Here is a 23,265-nt window from a genome sequence, read left to right on the forward strand (position 1 = left end):
GAATTGCTCCGAAGGATGTGCATTAATTAGCGCATACAAATAAACAATTGAATCGCCCCCTTATATGTTCTATTAAAATAAAAAATAAAAAATTCCTAAATTTACAAGGAAAATGTTCAACTTTTCCATGTTTTTATCTATAAGTAATCATATGTAGCTGAAAGCAAATTACCCAAGTTCATTTATTGTGTACCATATTGGTAAAATCTCAAAGAAAAATATAAACTTCACAGCTCCCTGCTGCTTATTCTCATTTTGTATTCAGAAGAAAGGAGCCCCTGGCTGTTTAATGTGCAGACGACTGAAGCTTATCAGAAGAAAATGACATCATAGGTAACCTAAGGATTACTGGTTTTACTGTAAGTCTTCAGGGTTAAAGTAGAGAAACAACACAAATTACATATTTCTGTCACTGTGGATAGATTGCAGGGAACACTTACGTGACTTATCTACATTGAGAAAATGAAAATTACCACAACCCAGTTTTCTTAAGCGCATATTGAACACAGCAAGAAAAAAAATGGGAATTCAAATAAAAAGGTAAAGATGCACTTTTATTGCCACCTGCCACTGTTAGTGTATTTGTAAAAGAAAGGTGGTGTTATTGGGGTGGCATGGGAGTGGGTTGCGGGAATATTGGGAGAAACAATCAGGGCCGGAACAGGGCCTTATGCCGCCCTGTATGGCCCCGCCCAATGACGTACATTTTAATAAACCACTGTGATGTTATAGTTTATTAATAAATAAAAATGATGCCCCTTTATATAATAAATATTTCTGCTGTTATTCTAGTAATAATTTGTAGCCCCATATTTTCTACAGTGTCATGGATATTATAATTACTTTCCAAAGAACTCAGTAGAAGCAATGATGCCGAGAGAGTGGGGGGTGGGGGTAGTACTGTTTAATTTGGACTGGGCTTGTTGGGGGGGTCAGTTGCTGAGAGGGACATTGTTCCCATTTGCAGCACTTCTGAGGAGGACAAGTGTCCCCCTTTGCAGTGTGTGACGCCCACCTTAATATCGCAAAGTATTTGTTATGATCTGCGGCAGAGGATTATCTTGGTGGCACGTCCCAGCCGTATTAGGCGACTGGGACACTGCATCGTGCCTTGATTCCAGTTCCAGCTCTTGCAGGTAGCTGGAACTCTGTCTATGTACAGTTCATTGCTGCATTCCTGTCTATCGGTTGTGTGCAGAGATCAGCTGCATACTATCCTGTCATTCGGGAGGCTTTCTGCAAGGATTGCGCTGATTGGTCCCTGCTTCTGATAAATTACAGCCAGCCCTACACTTCCTGCTGGTGATATCGTCTGACTTTCAGAGTGTGTTTTTTGTCCTGTGCTCAGAAGCCTGATTTCTAGCTGGTCTCACTTTGTTCTGCAGTTCCAGCATGCTAAGAGTATTTCCCCTGTGTCCTGTGCCTGTCTGCCTGATCAGAAGTCGACTCATCTGCTGTGGTTCCACCTGCTTATGTCCTTGTTGAGGGACTTCCCGAAACAGTGACTTCTACTACCGCGGCCTACCTCTCCGCAGCCTGCGGCATTTCCATACCGCAGTCCAGTCTAGCCGCGTCAGTCTATGTCCAGCCGATTCAAACCAGTAGTGTTCTCTACCTCGCTGCCTCCAGCCCGTGTTCCAGCCATGCCTGTGTTCACCTGTCTGCTCAGTCAGTGGCTTGATGTACCTTGGCCCTCAAGGCCGCACTGTTGTCCTGTTGCACCTCGGCCCCCAAGGCTGTACTGTGTTGTTCTTGTCATACTTCGGCACTCAAGGCCGCATCGTGTTGCTCCTGTAGCACCTTGGCCCTCAAGGCTACTCCGTGTGGCTCCTGTCGCACATCGGAACCTAATCCAGTACTTCAGCCAGTAGCTCTGCCACAGTATTGTGCATGGCCTGTCTAGTCCTTGTTTGTTATTTGTATGTCTAGTTCATGTCTGTTATTGGCCTGTCTAATCCTTGTCTGTTATCTTGCCTGTCTAGTCCATGTTTGTTATTTGTCAGTCCAGTCCTTGTCCGTTATCTTGCTGTCTAGTGTTTTTATGAAATCCTGCAATATCATAGTCCACTTCACTCCTGCTGCACAGCCTGTATTGTTTGTCTAGTCACTCCTTGCCTGACAACCCAGCTGCACCATAGTCCCTAGACATTCCGAGACCTAATCATCTGTCACTGCTAGAGTACCCTGTCCATCACACCTGTTCTAGTACCATTCACCTGCAGCCTCACGCCAGCTAGCACCAGTAGTGGAAGGACTGACACTCCTCAGCATTGTTTCTTGTCAGCAGTCCTACGGTGTCTCGTTGGTTGTGTAAGCCTCTACTGCTAGAGGTTTAAATCCAGGTGGCCACTTAGGTACCTGCGTATTCAACCTGCAGAACTTTGTGTATTTTTTTGACACCTATTTATCCAGGAAATCTATAATGCATTTATCATCTAAGCAGCTTTAGTCAGAAGTTTGTAGGAGGAGAGGATGAAGAGCCATTTTTTCTTATATAGATGCTGGTTTTGAGGTGTCTGCCGTTATGCGTACATCCATTCTTTGCCTTTTTCATATGTTTTATGTACAACACAATTCTTGACTTAACTTTTGGTACAAATCCATCTATCATCTACTCAATTATATTAAGGGTAATGCACCATCATCTGTTCCCTCTTTTATGCCTAACACAATCATTGTGTGGAAGTTTATGATCCATGGGAGATTTTTCTGATCAAGATCATTTTAAAGATCCAACAAAACCGTATTTATAATAGTGGGTACACACTATACAGATATATCTGCAGATGATGGTCGTTCATACACACTGAACAGCCATCATCTGTGTCTGGCCATGTGTCCCGGCGGCCAGGGTGTGTGTCAGGGGCGTGTCTCACCCCCTCCCCTCAGCTGCCACTGCCAACCACTCGTAAACACTTGCCAATGGACAGATACAGTATGTCTGCAGACATATCTGTCCATTGGCTGTGCAGCACAGCTAATGCGATATGTCGGTGAACGACGACGTTCACTGACATATCGCGGGTGCACACTGGCTGATGGGCAGCAGATATATTGGTCGATCAATTGTCTACCCAGTTACAGAGTGAAAAGTGATAAGGTGCCAGCCAATCAGCTCCCAACTGTCATTTTTCAAACACAGCCTGTGAGATGGCAGTTAGGAGCAGATTGGCTGGCACCTTATCACTTTTCACTCTGTCTCCTAATACTGCTTAGCAAATAGACCCCTTAGGCTTTTTGAGGAGTGATATGTGTGGGGTGGTGGATTTGGGGCAAACTTGGTGCTCTATGGTAGGTTTATCGATGACATCTTTATAATTTGGAAGGGCTCTAGAGTAACTGCAAGTGAGTTTGTTAATCATTTGAATGAAAATACATTTGGATTAAAATTCACGAGTATATATCATGATTCACAGATTACATTTTTGGATATATTAGTTAATATTGAAGAAAACAATATTATCACATCAATGTATAAAAAAGAAGTTGATAGTAACAAATATTTAAATTATAATAGTTGCCACCATAAACCATGGCTCAATAATATTCCTAAGAGTCAGTTTTATACATTAAAAAGGAATTGTACTAAAGATTCCTCTTATTTAATTCAAGCTAATGAACTTACTAAATCATTATTGGATCAGGGATATCCGAGAAAGTTACTGGAGAGTGCATCATTAGAGGCACAGAATAAGGATAGGGAGTCTGTTCTCAATCCAACTAAGAAGGGGATTCTACAAACTATCAATGAACAACCTAGATTTATTTCTAAATTTAATTCCCGTTCCCGGGAAATAAGGAATATTATTCAAAAAAAATGTTCTACATTAAAATTGGATAAAACGCTGAATAAATATTTGGGAGAAAGAGCGTTAATTACTTTTAGGAGAGCAACAAATTTGAAAGAGCACCTTGCACCTAGTCACTTTCAGGATTTACCTAAAGAAAAAATAACACCTAATGTTAATTGGTGGCAACAGAAACCTGTGGGTTTCTATAGATGTGGAAGGAATCACTGCAAAACTTGTCCCTTTGTGAAACATAGGAGTACGACATTCTCCTCCACATCTTTAGATACTTCTTTTACTTTCAAAGATTTTGCTAATTGTCAGACTCAATATGTTATCTATTTAATTTCTTGTGTATATGGTGCACAATATGTGGGACGCACCACAAGAACTGTGAACATCAGGTTTTTGGAACACAGACGTAATGTACTAAAGAAAAATATTAAACATAGTCTCTCTAGACATGTTATGTCTGTACATAATGGTGATGTGGGAGTATTAAGCTTACAAGTTATTGAAGTGGTTAAACCAACTAGTAGAGGGGGTGACAGGTTTAACATTTTATGTAAAAAAGAGGCCTACTGGATTTTTTCCCTGGGTACTCTTACTCCAATGGGATTAAATGAATCAATAGAATTAAATAACATCTGAGTATAGTATTCATAGAATATCATATTTTTTGGTTCATTTAGAATAGTTGTTCTCATATCTGTGTTTATAATGTAGAAAAAAATCTGTGAATCTAAATAGATACTAGAGTCCATTCTCCATGTTTTTCTAAAATATCTCTGATATACCTCTGTAAAACTTTTTATATGTATTAACAATATAACAACAATTATAGTGAATAGGTTTGTGTTCATTCCATTAGATAATGTTTTTTGGATGAAACACATTAAAATGCCGTTCCTAAACAAATTCAATAAAAATATTATAAATAAATAATGATGTTCGTTGGGGGATTCGAACCATGGACTCTCTGGACACTGTCTTGGGGCTCCTGTTGGCTGAGCCACATGGGCTTCACTTTTTTTTAATGTTGAATTTAGGTGTTTTATAAGTTTTTTTTATAATGTAGGAAAATATTTGGGAATATAATTAAGTAGATACTGAAGTCTATCCCCAAAATGTTTTGCTATATTAACTGCTGTATATCAATAAAAATTTGTATATATTGATAATATAGCAGTTATAGTGACTGGATTTTTGTTATCTTTTAAATTAACAATGCTTTGCAGAGGTATCATATATCAAAATGCCATTCCTAAATAAACTCTATTCTATATAAAATAATTAAATAAAATTATAAATAAAAGGTGATGTTTGGGGATTCAAACCCCGGACCTTTTGAGCGCTGTGCTGGGGCTTTTGCTGATTGTGCCACAGGAGCTTCATTTGTTTCAATGCTAAATTTAGCTGTATTTCAAGTTATCTTCATTTTCCTCAGATACTATTCCTTTTAAGGTGATGCCATAAATTTATTAATGTATTTTAATGTATTTGTCTTTATATTTATTTGTTTTCCTAAGGGAATATATTAACAATAATAGTTATTTTCGCTCATATATAACATCACTAATGATGTGATAGTGCATCGAGATTAAGAAATGTTTCTATACCTAAGCAGCTAATTATGCTGATAACAGGTGCATGGATAATGCAGAAATAATGATTGGCCAGGGGGGGTATAAATACTCTTCCTGGGAGTCTAAAATCCACATACAGCTCCTTCTGAGGAAACCGCTGAGACCCAAAAGCGGAGAAACGCGTCAAGGAAAAGGGGAACCTGCCAGCCACACTTGCTTACATCCTATAAAGCAGAAAATGCCATTACATCATTGGTGACCAATGCACTCCTTCCCCGTCGTGAAGGGAATACTCCGTGAACACTGTGAGTTGCCCATTCGCTATATTGAGCGGTAAGAACTTGGGATTTTCTTTCTTCTGGACTGGTTACAATTCCGCTTACAACAAAGGCTTGTACTACTCACCACAGTGATTCTAAAGGCGGGGAAGTGGTAGTGCTTTATTGGTATCTGCCATTAATGAGGATTTGCATTAACTCTGTTGGAATAACTATTCAAGAGAAATATATCATCTGGATTTAAATACATTAAGTTCTTAATAAAGGAACCATCTCTACTCTATTCAATATCTGCAGTAGTTATATACTACCACCTTTTAGATGCACTAACTGAGACAGAAGAGAGAGAATGGTTTCTCTCTATATATAAAATTATTTTAGTGTGGAATTATTAATGTGATTATATGTTGTGTGTTTCATTGTGTAATTTTATTAATGAATGTTCTAATTGAGCACAGTAAAGTTTTTTTTAAATTATTTGCGCTCCTTTCTATTTGTATTCCCTTAGGCTTTTGATGTAAGCAGTAAGCAGGATACCTAATGGGGTCTTTACACTGAAAAATATCCATTCCTGTATATTTACCACATAGTTGCCTACCTTGATTGTCTCTTCCCCGGGAGAAGCCCTGGGAGGAGAAGCAGGTGGGTGGCGATGGGGACGGGGCCTGATGATTTCTGTCATTAAGCCACGCCCCCTCATGGTAAAATTGGCAATTGGCTTAAATTTAAATAGGGGCGGAGCCAAATGACGCAAATCATTTAGAATAGCGTCATTAAGCCCCGCCCACTGCATGGACACACACGATCACCGCAGAAATTCTCCTAATTCTGCCCACTTCACTAGGAAGTGGGCAGAATGCGGGAGAAATGCCTACCCTTCGGGGGTGTGGGGGCTTACCCGAAAAATCGTGAGTCTCCCGCGAAAACTGGTAAGGTAGGCATGTATGATTTGCCACTCAAAGCTATCGATTAGGTAAAACCAAATACTGTATATAATCTGTATCCTGTGAAGGTACTGTATAACGCTGTTGTGAGTTTTTTGTTGGAAGATGGAGTATGCTCCTGCACAATTAGTGAAGCATCAGCCCTTTACCAAGCTGTCCGCTGACAGTGCTATTGTGCATGTGCTACGCCATCTTGTCATTGTGTTTGAGCGCTGCAGTACTACATGGATATGTAATACATAGCTCCCTAATATATCCTGCATATACCCCTATCATACGTGGCCGGACAGTCTGCTATATAAACTGCTCCATCTCCGCTGTCTGCTGGTTTTACTGTGAGTACAGCTGTACAAACCTGTGCATTACAATAAACCCAAATACCTGGTTAAGTCTCACTGCCTGGTTTGCCTCACTACTGAGGGTCTGATTTAGTAAGGATCGCAATTGCGTTCGCAGCTGTGAATTTGCACGGAATGCAGTGGCGAAAATCTGCTAATGCTTGCCAAAGCTCAGCCGGCATAAAGACTACTGCTTTCTCACATCCGTCCAATGTCGCTCTTCTGTCTAAACACTGGTACCAATGATGCACATGGCACAGGTAAGCAGCACTTACAGCAAGTCTGACCTGCCGCAGGCATTGCAAGTTTCTTTGAGCATTGGGCTCTCAAGCTGCATATGCAATTGCAGTGGCTAACTTATGCACGCCCAAGAAACGGCATTCAAATGGAAAGATATGTCTGTGTTTTTCCAACCACTCCCCGTTTCTATCCCCAAACTCTGACAGCATGTCACTCACTGCGATGCATTAATCTATGTGCCCATAGTCGCAGAGAAGGTGGCAGCGCACGTGCAGTGCGGTTTACACGCATGCGCAATAGCTTACTATCACTCAATCTGCGTATGTAGCTGCATTTCCGATCCTTACTGAATCAGGCCTTGATTTCGCTGGTGTTTACTACTGCTCACCTTATTTATACCACACTATAGTACACACATATCAACAGATTATGGGTCCAGGCACCTAAATGTCCAGAAGCCCAGGCACCACAAATGCCATAGAACGCTGCTAGTGAGAAAAGCAAACAGTGAGGCTGAAGTATGATTCGGTATACAACATGCACACAGGAGGCTGCATCCACTGTGAGCTTCATAAAACTCAAAGGGTCAGAGTACTATGCTACATGGAAGTTCACAATGGAAATGCAACTTAATCTTAAGAGGCTGTGGAAAATTACTATCAATTCAGGTGACCGTCCTAATCCCGATGGTGAAGATATAGCATTAGGACCAATAGCTCTAATTGTTGAACAACATGTTTATTCTATCACACACTGGAGGATGTCAGCAATTGTCATATATCAGCCCTGCAAGCAGCATATGAGGATAAGGGTCTTATAAGAAGAATTAATTTGAGACAAATACTGTAAAATACTAAGTTGATTGCCCAAGTATGTGTGACTATATCGATGGGATGATATCCATATCTCAGTAAGTAATATCTGTAGAAGTCCAAGCCAATGATGAGGAGATCTCTATGGCGATGCTACAGAACTTAACATTTGAATTCAAAATCCTAGTAGTAGCTTTAGAAGCTAATACAGCCAAGCTTGGGTTTCATTTCCACTGTGAATGGTTAGACCGGCCACTCGGGTTACACATGCACATACTTATTGTCCTCCGACTGGCCGGGAAAAGTTATAAATTTACCCTCAATGCTTCTGGTCAATGTTGGCAATGAAATGGAATATCACTACAATTGCCGACAATACAAAACATAATTATCACTGTTTCTTCTTAAATAGGCTCTTTAGCAGAGATGAAGCAAGCCTTTCTGTCACCTGAGGCAAAGATTCAGCTTGGTGACCGCCCCCCACCCCTGAACACACACACACACACACACACACACAGCTTGCTTGATTACAGACATCAACATTGTAAAAACTAAGATGTTTGTAGGGTGAGGGGTCCAGGGAAGGCTCCATTGTCTCAAGGCTCAAAGGTAAGTATTGCTGCCTTCACTATACTAACTCACCACAAAGCATCATAGTGATCACCATCCTATACAGAAAGTATCGCAGTGACTGCCATATAATACAGATAGTATCAATGACTGCCATATAATGCAGAGAACATCAGTGCAATACAGAGAGAATGAGTGACTGCCATATAATAGAGTATTTTGATCACCTTTATAATTTCCACATCAATAATTAATCTTTCCTCAAAAACTATTTTAGCATCACTGTAACACCATTCATTATAATAATACTGTATAATTAACCCCTTTGCAATTTACCATAATAACCACCATTATTAATTAGCCCCAACATCATCAAATAATTCCATTCATGTACGTTAACCCAACTAATTACCTCCCTCAGTCTCATTACATATTAATTAACCCTTACCACCTTATTCTTAATATTACTTTTCATAAGCCATTTCTATCCTCCTGTACCTGGTGGTGATCTCATCTGATTATCCTCTTATTGCAGCCACAGCGTACAGGAAACAGCCAGGCACTGTAGGTCCCGCTGAGGCTGTGAGTGGTGAGGAGGGGACAACAGGGGAAGATAGCGGCCATGCAGCACACGGCCACTGGGATGGGATAAGATGTATGCACTATACAGCTGACTGCAGCTGATACTGGATCCCACCAGGGATTGTAGCTCCAGGTCCCATTACCTCAGTCACCAAGAGTACATGCCCTAACAACCCACTAGCTGCGCCCTCCCATTCAGTTCCAAATTGGTTTGTAAATGGGTCTATCGAGTGTATTGACAGATATTGTACATTTCATTTGCTTAGGTATAAAATTCACAAGTTTAGGATGTACTGTTGTAATAAAATATGTTGTAAATTCTTTAACACTTACCACTTAGTAAAGTTTCAATAGGCAACACTGACCTCTACTGTACAATTTTAACACATGCTCAGTATTAACCATAAAAGCTGCATTTGTGCACATAACTGACAAATGTTTTTTCCAATACTGTATAAGTTTTTTTGTTTTATATTTTAGCAAAAAATGGACAATTATTTTTCAGCTAATCTCCTTTAAACCCAGAAGTCCTTATATTGCAAAGAACAGCTTTTATTGAGAGAGCTGTCCTTTGCGATTTTACTCACAATTGTACAAGCATATGGCGTTACTACATGCCTCTGTGCTTGCAATCAGTGGCGGGATGCATCACGTGCAAAAGGTGATGCGCGATGAATCCAGCCCAGGATGAGAGGCACATCATTAGCAAACAGGGAGATTTTGTATTGTCGATAATTGAGGGTTATGCCTGTAAAATTCATATTTGTTCCAATTCTGGCTCAATACATAAAGCAAAAATCTTTGAGAACCAATGATGAGTGATTATAGTAGAGCAGGCATGTCAAACTCACGGCCCAAATAAACATTTTATGTGGCCCAACAGTGTGGGCCCAAATACATATATTATGCGGCCCAGTCACCCCTGCCGCTATCTGTGCTGAGCTCCGATTGCGGCAGGGGTGACTGGGCCACATAATATTTGTGTTTACTCGATTTAAAACTTGGAACGCTGGTCTCTGAAGTGATCAGAGACTAAAGTAACCTCTTCAGAGGCCAGCGTTCCCAGTGATGCAGTTCTTGGGTGTGTGGGTGATGTCATGACATCATCCGCGATGAGAGGAGCCTGCTCTGCTGCATATTGAGTGAGATCCAGTCAGCGGCAGCGTGCCCAGCAGCCAGCGTAAAGAGAGGTAAGTACTGTACAGGGGAATGGGGTCTGTTCTATACTGGGAGGGGGCACAACATAAGGGGCATTACTGGGGGCACTACTAGGGGCATTACTGCGGGCACTATTAGGGGCATTACTGGAGGCACAGCATTAGGGGCACTACTAGGGGCATTACTGGAGGCACTGCATAAGGGAAACTACTGGGGCACTGCATATTGGGCACTACTGGGGGCACTGTGTAAGGGGCTCTAATACAGGGGGCATTGCATAAGGGGCACTGCATAAGAGGCACTACTGGGAGCACTGCATAATGAGCACTACTGGGGGCACTGCGTAAGGGGCTCTAATACATGGGGCATTGAATAAGGGGCACTACTGGGGGCACTGCATAAGTGGCTCTAATACAGGGGGCATTGCATAAGGGGCCCTGCATAAGGGGCATTACTTGGGGCTCTGCATAATGGACACTACTGGGGGCACTGCGTAAGTGGCTCTAATACAGAGGGCATTGCATAAGGGGCACTGCATAAGGGGAATTATTTGGGCCACTGCATAAGGGGCACTGCTTATTGGACATTACTGGGGGCACTGCGAAAGAGGCTCTAATACAAGGGGAATTTTATAAGGGGCTCTTATACAGGGGTTATTGCATAATCGGCACAGCTGCAGTGGCATTGCATTAGGGACTCTAATACAGGGGACATTTTGTTTTTTCTTGTGCCCCACACACTCTTCGGGGGCCTATTCATGATATGATAAATGGCCCGGTCACCATGCAGAAACGTTAGTTTTCGCATATTTAGGTTACCGGGCTATCAATCATTAGGGGTCCGATAGGACCCCCCTGGTATTCAGTAAACTCTGAAAACTGAAAGTTTTCTGAATTTGCTTCCGAGAACAAGTGCCATCTTCAGACGGCGCTTGTTCTCGGATCCCCGCTCCTTCCTATAGGAAGGAGTTCCTGGGATGCGAAGAGGGTTCTGAGTGGATCCCTCCACTGCCTCCTCACTCCCTCAATGGCAGCTTTGCGCATGCGTGAGAGGTCACACATGCGTAGCCGGGACCTTGAATATTCAGCCCAGTTGGTATTTTGAGTTTGACATGCCTATAGTAGAGCATGGATAGCATGTAGGAATCTCTAAATCTAAAAGCCTCTAATGCAGAGAACATTAACGAATAATTGCCAACTCTCCCTGATTGCCAGGGAGACTTCCTGAAATAGTAGCAATCTCCCTGTCTCCCTGAAGAGTCCAGCAATCTCCCTGATTGCACCTATGAAGCTGTTTTATATATATATATATATATAAATATATATATAAAACAGCTTCATAGGTGCAATATATATATATATATAAAAAAACCTGAGATATATACATTCAAATGGGATCATTAGTATCATTTCCCTGCATTGGATATAAGGCACAATCATCCCTATGGCTACATGCATTTTCTGAAAAGTATCAGTGTGTTTCCATCAACAAGTAGATCTTACTAATTGCTTTGGGGCTCATTTACATTTGGATGTAAGTCCGTTTTATGACACGCCTCTCAGCTGTAGCGGTACACGGCCACTTTACTGTGCACTTATAGGTGCTGCTTTCACAATCTCCCTGAAATGCTTTTAGGTAAGTATGTAATAACGTCTAGGAAACGTGGTCAAACACTTTTTATGTATCAAGCACTAACACCGCTGATGGAGTTTCAGTAGAATTTATGTAATTAATTAAATCTATTACTCTGTGGGTGTTGTCTGATGCCTGCTGGTAGATGGTAAATTCCACATGGTCAGAAACAATTGAAGTGACAAATTGCTATTAAGGGCCTGATTCAGACACGGTCGCAAGCGCTGTGCACTCACAAGCGACCCGATGTCCTGCGTACGCACATGCGCATGCATCATTCTGCACATGCGTGAACTACTCTGTGCGACCGCAAACCGCTCGCTCGCCCAGCAAAGCCAGCCCAGGGTAATGAGTGACAGGAGAGGCCGTTTGTGGATGATAACAGGGGAAGGACACTAATAACGGGGGGTTGGAGATGCGAACACAGGCGTGCCTGAGTGTTTCAACGCCGTTTCAGAGGCGTGCATAATTAAGAGGCAGCATCATAGTACACGTCACCTGCCATTTTATTACACTGATTTCCTCGCAAAGCTTGCGGGAGGGTAACGGCTGCCACAAGCACTGCGGTAGCATCGCCACAAGTACTGCGGTGCTCGATGTACCAATGTTTTAATACACTTCCTGGAGATGACGTGCGCTGGTGGGCGTCTCTGCTTATCCGATTGGGCGTACGCTTACACAAAGGGGCCGCTCGCTAATACATGGTGGGCGTGCTTATGCCTTGGCGAGCGATCGCTTCCAATGCCGGGTCTGAATCAGGCTCTAAGCCTGTTGGCCAAAATCTTTGCAAATAATTTGTCGCCAGTGTTAAGAGATAGAGATTGGCCTATAATTGGAGCAAATAGTGAAGCGTTTATCTGGTTTTAGAATGAGAATAATGTTGGCACCATTGAAATCTGCATGGAAATTAGACACTATCCCCTCACCCTCCGAGTGGTGTATAAAAGAATGTCCCTACCTAGCAAACCTTTATTATGTTAATGTTCCTGTTTAGCTCCTATGTATTATGTAGCACTTTCTGCTCTCTTATATCCATGTACTGACCTTGCTGCTGTCTCTTTTACTTGCCTCCTGCTAAACCTTTATAGCTCCACAGCCCACAAGTGTACTAGACCCTGTATTGTGCTCTCCTGTTGTATCTAAGCTGCCTGCAAGTATAGCAGGCCCTTGGGAGAATCACCTCAGATTTTGCAATATTGGCATAATTGTTTTTTTTTTTTTTCCATCAATAGTTTTTTATTAGAAATTTGTCCGTGAATCACGGAAGGGAAGGGGTACAGAAAGGGGAAAAGGAGGGGGGGAATCAGAAAAAATTACAACATTTCCAAACATACACACAATGTATAAGAGACAAATGGTATTAGTGGCAAGCTAATCACATATCCGATGATTACATTATAGTAAAACAATATTAGTATATGAGACCACAACCAAACCTCTCAACAAGATGGGGAACTAAGGGGTTTCTAGGAGAAGTAATGCACCTTCCCCAGCTGTAGTAAACTTAGACCAACTGGACCACTTCACTAAAGGGGAAGAAATCGAAGAGGAGTATGGTAGCCCTACAGTTTCCATTAAAAAAGCAAAATGGATCTTACTGATTATTTTAGAGAGGGGGGGAGGAGATGAGCATTTCCAGTGTTGAGCAATAGCTGCTCTCTTGGCAATGAATATATGAATATATGAATCTAGAACGTAGCAATCCGCCGTAGATAGCCCCGAAGGGTAGATATGTAGTAATGCCAAAGCAGGGGACTCCTGGAGGCGTACTTGTAGCACTTTATAGGCTAATGTGAACACCTCGTTCCATAGGTGTCGTATACGGGTGCAGCTCCAGAATATATGGAATAAATCGCCTATTTCCATACAGTTTCTCCAGCAAAACTTCGATTGAGAATGCCAAATTTTATGTAGTTTAGCTGGTGTGAAGTAAAGTCTCTGCAGCAATTTATATTGCATTTCAAGGTGGTTATGGCATCTGGAGAAGCGGTGGGCTGTTAAGTATATAGATTCCCACTGGTGGGGTGTAAATGTGGTTTGTAAGTCAGCTTCCCACTGAAGTTGCGTAGGAGATTTACCCGTTTCCTCTCTATCTTGGTATAGGGAGTACCAAAACCGTATTGAACCTCTGGAGTTCCCCGTTGACAATCTAGATAGGATGTGGGCAGGCGGAAGGTGTAGGGAGCCCGGAATTTTAAACATACTCAATAACCAGTGGTATATACGATATGTTGTTTTTTTTTAAACTGTTGTGTATATAATTGAATGCAAATACATGCAAAGTGGCCTTAAACCCACCAGAATCAATCTTAACATGACACAATTTAATGTCCCAATTTGTTTATGAATGTTAAACATACAAGTAATCAGATGTAATAGGTGGGAATGTGCCTGAAATTTTCTCAGAATAAAATATGTGCCTCTGGCCGGTGAGATAGCTGCTAATGGAGCGATTTCTCCTGGCACCAAATTTTTAAAATGTTCTAAATAAATAAAATAAAAAATTGCGTAGGGCCCCCTCCAAAGGTGCAACCAGCACTAGTGCTTCTGCCTAGGCTGATATTGTAAAAAATGAGAGAGCATGGGATTCCCCTGAAATCTCCATTACCAGCACTAGGCATTGCCAGCCAGAGCTAGTGGCACCATAACAGTTAAGACACTTGGGGGTCAATTCAATTAGATGTGATTTGGGTCCTGCAAACCTTTTTTATGGCGAACACACACACTGTGAGTTCCACTTGCAATCCAGTTTCAAACTTGCTTTGATTGTTCTGATAAAATTCACATTTTTTTTGTGTGCACCCCATAAAGGTTATGAACAACATGGCTACTTGGAATGCAGTGTCTATCTTCATTTAATACATCTGAAACATGGTGTCAGAAGTGCCTGAGCCCACAAATGATGCTTTTTATTGAGCTCAAGATTATGAGAAAACCTGTAGTGACAAGAAAAGGATAAGGAGTGCATAGATATCAAGTGGATTGCAACAGCATTGTATACACTTTTCTGCTGGAGTGGGAGCACACCAACATGGTAACTACCAACAATATTCCTCCACCTGATGGGATGCAGATGAGTGGCAATGTGTGCATTAACTGGGAGAACTTTACAGCTGAGTTTGAAGATTTTTCTCTAGCCACAGGCCTTAAGCTGCATACACACACAACGATTTTTTTAATGATTATCGTTAAACGATATCGTTTAACAATAATCGTTTCCAAAAATCATTCACTTTCTGAGTCAAACGATGAACGATTATCATTCATGCGCGTTCACGTTTGTAGTTTGTCGTTTGTAGTTCAGTCAGACTTGTCAACTCAACGATTTTCATTAAGGGAATATGCAAAAATCGTTTGTAGTTCATAAAAATCGTTCATTACACATTAAAAAATCTGACAGATAATCTGACAGAAAATCGTTCATAAAATCGTTGGTAACAAAATCGTTGTGTGTGTATGCAGCTTTAATCATAAATCTGCTGAGGTGCAAACAGACATACTGAGGAGAGTGATGGGCAGTGAATGACGTCATGTTTATAGGCACAACCTGAATCTTTCTTTCTGAAGAGCAACAAAAAGATGTAAGAGCAATCCTGGATGCATTGGAAACATATTTTAAGCAAGCAAAAAACATGATAATTGAGAGGTACATTTTTGGCTAAAGTAAACAAGAGGAAGGTGAATCCACTGACAATTTTGTTACCCGGCTGAGAGAAAAGGTAGCAATGTGTGAGTATGGCACATTAAAAGATGAATTTATATGAGATAAATTAGTATTGGGCATAAATTGAGAGAGCACACGTCGCTGTCTCTTGAGAGAGTGGAATTTAGATCTGTCAGCAGCTATTGAAATGTGTTGCACAGCAGAGCTCACTGACTAAAGAATCAGAGCAATGGGCAGACAGATTGTTAATGTTAATGCTGCAAAGAGGCAACAACACAGCAGGGATGATTTGATGGGTGGCCCAAAGTATAAACATCAGCAGCAGAGCTCACCAGCAGCCAGATGAGAAACCGAAAGATTACATAAGAAAAGAGGTGTTTTAAACCTCTAGGATGGGGGCCGGCATGTATGCAAATTACTTGTTGGAGTTGCCTATGGCAAGCAGGGGCGGGTTTGTAACAGGAACATTATATAAAGGGCTAGAAGTGTGGGCCAAAGCCTCTTTGTTCCAGATTCCCCACCCTCCCTCCCCTATAAATTATGGTATGTTTGGTTTTGGGTGGCGGGAAAGAACGGAAGGTCACCAGTCCTGGTGCAATTATGATTTAAGGGCGCTCCCTTCGTTGACTGGTAGTTGGCTGTACCAACCTAACGGGGGGTAGTATCACCACCTAAACAGGTGGGAAGTCAAGATGGGGGTGAGCGTTACCTTTTGTTGATGATATGATTTACATGGTTATGTGTATGCACTCTGGGTGATCTACGCCTGCTATGCCTTTTGTTGTTTGTGTGTGGGCATAGCAGATTTGGCTGATTTCTGGCCGTCCTTTCTTTGCCACCATACATTCTTAAATAAATAATAATTATTATTGCTCCAATAAATCGCCATCAAGTTATCTGCCAAATCCATGTCTCAGCGTCTTTATTTTATGTTAGTATGATAAGTGGTTTGCACACATGACACACCTCATCCGATAGAAGGTTTAATACAGTTTGCAAATACTGTGGTAAAATGCACAGGTGAGGGAAGGAGCAATGCCCAGCATTTGGGAAAATCTGTAAATCATGTGGCATTACCAATCATTTTACTAAAGTGTGCATGTCAAGCAAGAGATGGAATTCAGCAGGGGAAGTACATACAGTAGAAGAAATAACTGAAACAAATACCCATAATGCAGAAGTGATTTATACAACAGAATGTATTGCGACTGTGAGATCAGAAGGCCAAAAGTGTTTTGCACATCTGATTTTGAATAATAAGAGGCAACCATGTCAATTAGACTCAGGAGCAACATGTGATGTGATGAGTCTGAGCGATAAGATGAAATTGGCTCCTAGAGATCCGTTACTGCCAAGTGACACTAAACTGAAGCTGTATTCTGGGGAGCTGATGAAGTCATTGGGACGGTTCAGAACAGAATGTGTCATTAGCGGACGTACCCACATGCTAACTTTTGAAATTGTGGAGACCCATCAGAAACCATTATTGTTAGGTTCCACTTGTGAGCGTTTGGAGTTGAAGCAATTTATTATTCCTGCTGAGCTGCATAAGATGGAACATGATTTGCCTGGACCATTAAGGAAAGAGCAATTAATAGATGCCTATGATGATGTGTTCAAGGGGCCAGTGAAGTCTGTTCCTGGGGAAAGTACATTTTGAACTTGACCCAAGTGTTCCACCATTCCAATGTGCTCCAAGCAATGTGCCTATAGCCCTCAAGCCAAGAGTGAAGGCTTAAACTTCCATTTGGCATCTCCGTGACACCTGAAGTTTGCCAGAGAAAACAACAAGAATTGCTGATTGGACTTTGCGGCATTGAGATGATAGCAGATGATATTCTTGTTGTTGGCTGTCAGGAGACAGAAAAGGAAGCAGAGGATGATTATGACCGCAAGTTACTAGCACTGTTGGATCGTTGCAGGCAAGTGAAATGAAGACTTAGGGCAAAATTTACTAAGCGGTGGTTTGATGGCGGTTTTTATTCTATTCTAAACCCTGGGGGTTTGGTGGCAGTTTTGCAGCAGTTTCTAAATGACAGCCCTGTTCTATTCTATTCTAAAATGTGTTTTTGATGGCAGTTTTGCAGCGGTTTTGGCCTCAGTAAATCTACAGATAGCAAAACCGCCGCCAAACCACAGGGCTGTCATTTAGAAACCACTGCAAAACCGCCACCAAACCCCCAGGGCAGGCTTGCCTACCCTCCCGATTTTTGGGTGCCGCTCCCAGCCCCCTGGAAAGGCAGGCAAGCCTCCTGGCAGCCAGCAGACCTCCCGACCACCCCCCAGATTAAGCTAGAAATCCCCGCAGCGGGGGGGCCGGTGACGCGATTCGCGCTGAATCGCGTCATTGTGGCCCCGCCCCCTGCTTCACAATGCCGAACATAACGGCATCGTGAAGAGGGGGCGGGGCCATGATGATGCGATCGTGCGGCCCCGCCCCCAATGTGCCATCACTTGCCGGCCACGCCCCCTGCTGTTAGCCGACAATTAGCTCCCTCCCGGAAGGAGGGAACTGATTGTCGGCAAGTATGCCCCAGGGTTTAGAATAGAATAGAAACCGCCACCAAACCATCGGGGTTTAGAATAGAATAGAAACTGCCGTCAAACCGCCATTTAGTAAATTTTGCCCTAAGTGTTAATTTCACTTGCCTGCAACGATCCAACAGTGCTAGTAACTTGCGGTCATGATCATCCTCTGCTTCCTTTTCCTGTCAAACCGCCGCTTAGTAAATTTTGCCCTTAGTGTGAAGAAACTGCAATTTAAATTGAAAGAGGTTCATTTTCATGGTCATATCCTGTCCACTAAAGGTTTGAAAGTTGACCCTGAAAAAGTTAGAGCTGTCTTAGAAATACCAACGCCAACAGATGTAAAGTCTATGCAACTTTTGATTGGATTTGTGATATATTTAGCCAAATTAATGCCTCGCCTTTCAGAAGTATGTGAACCTCTGCGCAGACTTCTGGACAGAGATATGATATGGCACTGGGCTTCCAAAACATGATAAGGCAGTGGAGGAAATAAAGCATTTGGTCACAGTTACACCTGTGCTGAAGTATTATATTGTTATCAAGCCGGTCACTATGCAGAGTGATTCAAGTAAAACTGGACTGGGATGTTGCCTGATGCAAGAAGGACAACCAGTTGTATTTGCTTCAAGGGCATTGACTGCTACTGAGCAGAACTATGCACAAATTGAAAAAGAGTGCCTGAGCATTGTGTTTGCTTGTTCCCGTTTTCATTACTTTCTATACAGCCGGGACATGATTACTGTGGAGACTGATCATAAACCACTAATTGCTATCTTTAAGAAGCCTCTTCTTTGTGCACCTAAAATACTTCAGAGTATGATGTTAACTTTACAGCATTATAATCTCCGTGTCACAAGCCAGGCCCAGAGATGTACATAAGTGACACTCTTAGTAGAGCAATAGCTCTGGATCACGGGAAGTCTGGAGCAGTCTAGAGTTATCATACAGTCTGCACCATGCATCAGGTGATGAATGATTTTACACAGATTAACCAGGCAGATTATCTGAATGTCACTGATCAGCATGTACATCAGGGACCTCATTCATACCCGCTCGCAAGTGCTATGCGCTCACAAGCGGGTCGATGGTGAGGGCCTGTGCATGCGCAGCACTCACACTGCGCTTGCGCAAGCCCCGGAGCGAGTGACAAATGCACTCGCTCCGGGGCTCGGTACAAAAGGGGCGGCTGTTGATGTTGATCAACAGCTTGCCCCATTTTGTAGGTGGGGTGGGAGGGGTGGCCGGACAAACGGAGATGTCAGTAGGGTGCAATGATGTCAGTAGGGTGCTACCTGCTCTGTTAGAGCAGGAAGCAACCTGGGGCTTGCGGTAGATGAGACCATACCACAAGGGTCTTGTCACAAGCCCCGACCATCACCTAGTCACCCGCTAAAGCTGTGGGTGGTAACCCAGAGCTTAGCAAGCGGCCAGGAGGCCTCCTTTCAAAAGAAAAAGCGACCGCCCTCATTCAGCGCGAGCTCTCGCATATTGCGAGCGGCTCTGAATGAGGTCCCAGGTTTGGCAGCATACCATGATTGATGAGAGCTTGCAGATTTTGAAATCCATTGTATTGGCTGGATGGCCAGCCTTGAAAGAAGAGACGCCACTCATCATGAGGGACTATTGGTCATTTAGAGACGAGATCAGCATACAGAATGGCATTTTGTACAAGGGACCAAGAGTCATAATACCAAAATCCTTAAAATCTGAGATGTTGGCACGCATACATTTAAGCCATCTTGGAGGTGATGCATGCTACAGACAAGCAAGAGACACATTTTACTGGCCTAACATGCAAAGTGAAATTAAGGACTATGGCCCTGATTCAGACCCACTCGCAAGTGGCTGTCCGCTCGCAAGTGGGTCGATGGTCTGCACTGAGCATGCGCACGACGGAGGGAGCTCCGTCGTGCGCATGCGCCAGACGCGACGAGCGAAGGAAAGTCCTTCGCTCGTTGTGTCTGATCAAAGGGGGCGTGCTGTCGATGTTGATTGACAGCACGCCCCCTTTGGTGGGCGTGCTGGGGGTGTGCCTCCCTGATGGGGGCGTTCCCAAGGGAACGTCTACCGTCAGAAGCCGGCCCACTGACATCACTAGTGATGTCAGTGGGAGTGATTTTGGCTCTGATAGAGCCAAAATCACTCCGGGCCTTGCGGTTGAAAACCTCAACCGCAGGCTCCCGCTCGCAGTTTCGATGGTCGCGATGGTCACGACCATCGCGGCCATCAAACTGCACGCTCGTATAGGCTGTGGGTGGTGACCCACAGCTATACGAGCGTCCAGGAGGACGCTCCAGAATTATGGAGGACGCTCCAGAATTATGGAGGGCGGCCCTCATTCAGAGCGTGCGCTCTGCTCAGAGCGTACGGCTCTGAATGAGGGCCTATGTTAGTAACTGCTCAGCATGTAATGAATATGACATGCACAACAGAAAGAACCTATGATATCACATGAGATACCAATACGTCCATGGCAGATTGTTAGCATGGATTTATTGACTTACGCAGACAAAGACTTTCTGTTAATTGTGCACCATTATTCTGATTTTTGGGAAATTGAGCTTCTCCCAGGCTTATCCGCAGAAACTACAATGAAGCGCTGCAAAGTGCAATTTGCGCATTATGTCCAGCCTGAAAGAGTGATCTCAGACAACGGACCACAGTTTGCATGTGAACAATTTAGACGATTTGCCTCTGAATGGGAGTTTGAGCATGTTACCTCATCCCCACATTATCCAAAATCAAATGGTAAAGCTGAATCAGCAGTTAAGATAGTGAAGACATTGTGCAAAAAAGCTAGCAGTGATTATACAGACCAATGGAAGGCCATATTACATTGGCGGAATACACCAAAGGAGGGCATGGGGACTAGTCCTGCACAGCATCTAATGTCGAGGAGACTTAAGACATCTTTGCCAGTAGCCAATACTTTACTTTATCCAAGCATAGTACAAGGTGAACCAAAGATGATACAGCAGAGGAAGCAGATTTCTAAGTTGGGGTATGATAAATTCACCAAGGAGTTGCCTGAACTTATTATTGGTGAGCCAATTCGTATGAAGCCCCTTCCAGGAGATTGCACAGGCCGCTGGAGACTTGGTTCCTGTGTGCAAAAGGTTGCGCCACGCTCATATATTGTGGATGTGGACGGAACTTTGTACAGATACAATAGTGTGGATTTGCGAGTAGCTGAGCGGCCAATTCTACATGAAAATGTTGGGCATTCCACTCCTGGTCTGATTATGGAGCCAATTGCACCAATGGCAAGTCAGGAATTTGAAAGGCCCCAGGTTGTTATACCAGAAGAATATGGAGAAAATGAGCATATGGAACTTGCAAGCATACCGGATGGCAGTCCATCATTAACACCCGCTAGAGTTATACAGACTCAACTCCAACTCAACGAAATCCTGTCTATACTCGTAGTGGACGTCAGTCACGGCCACCTGACAGACTTAATTTATAGCTACTTGTAATGTGAGTGTGGTTTTTGTGTTGTGTGCTGATTATGAACAACATGGCTACTTGGAACTAACATGCAGTGTCTGTTTTCATTTAATACATCTGAAACAATAAACAGGTGAAAAGTTAGGGAAAATCTTTATTTCAAGTTAAAAATGTCAGAACATAGTGAAGAACTGGTATTCCCCTCCCAATCATGCACTTTGAGGAGATTAGATATCATAATTTAGTCAACAAAGACATGTCATTTTTTTAGTTGAATTTCTCTAAAAAGCTAAATAATGGTATTAATGATGTGGGGGACAGGTATATGGAGGTGCTGTATTGATGGGAGAGGGGTTTTAGAACTTTCATATTTGAGTTAAAAGTGTTTATATCATCTTTTTTACAAATACTGGATAAAACCCAAAAAGAAATACTGGATAAAATAGACAGCGCACTGGTTTTCCCAAATGCAAAAGAAATATCAATTGATGTCTCAAGTGTCCAATAAAGCATATCACCTTTATTATAAAAACATATTCTAATAGAACAATACATTTATATAGGTGAACATACAAAAAAAATACAATGCATATTGAATAAATACATTGAATGTAGACTTTCTATTATGGAGATAATTTGTACAAAATGTGCCAACAAGTTAGTTGACAATCAGGCTGGAAACAGTTCAAAATGAGAAAAGTAGAACAAATGACATCCTTTTTTCATTCTAATACTGCTGTAGACTACCAGAAAGAGAGATTAGTGACCATTGTACTTGTAGAACCTACAAAACTTGAGAGTTAGGATAAAAAAATTTACTTATTGCTCTGAACAATCACTCTCTATTAAATATGGGTGAGAAGAGGCATATGGCCAAATATGCAAAACAGGGAGCTAAACCCAAAAAGGTACATAATATAACTAGAACTAGGTCACATTCTCCCAATTGCTCCCATATGGATTCACCATATACAGTTTAGGAAAGGCCATTTTCAGTTACAAAACAGATCATTGCCATAAGACCATCAATGCCAAACAGATTAAGGAAAAGAGACAAAGAGGAACTAGAGGTGAAAAAAAGAAAACATTAACAATAAGGCAAAACATACATGAAACCTAAAGGTACTGTACATTCAACATCTCTTCAAAAACCCTGACAGAGGTTCAAATTATATTACTTATGAAAGTACTGAATTTGCACCTAAGAATACACCTAATTTTTTTGAACTTTTTGTTGAACTACCTAGATTCACATGTGACTTTTATAGGAAATGGTGTTTTGCCTTAAAATAATGAAATGTTTAAAAAATGATGAATAAAAATTACCAATTGTATAAGACTCAGATGACCAGGAATGTCCACATACACTGGACAGTGAGATTTCAGAAAGAACTCAAGTCCCAATTAGACCAGGCACTTCAGGAGGGGGTAGTATCTAGGGCTGCTTTGTATTTCCTTTTTCCTTCACACCCTGTAATTCCCACATTCTATCACCTCCCATGAATCCTTAACCACCCCCACTGGTTAGTGAATATGGTGATGACTTTATGTTGAAGTGGTGGTCTTGAGAAAGGTCCTTGCAGGGACCGAAACATCGATCAATGGCTACTTTGGGTATTTCTATGAAGAAATAAAGTTTTGGAATTTTTTCTACGATTTCTAAACTAGTCTAACTATTGTGGACTGGGTCTTATGGA

Source organism: Taudactylus pleione, unplaced genomic scaffold (assembly GCF_031769625.1).
Source record: "Taudactylus pleione unplaced genomic scaffold, aTauple2 ptg000439l, whole genome shotgun sequence".
NCBI lineage: Eukaryota > Metazoa > Chordata > Amphibia > Anura > Myobatrachidae > Taudactylus > Taudactylus pleione.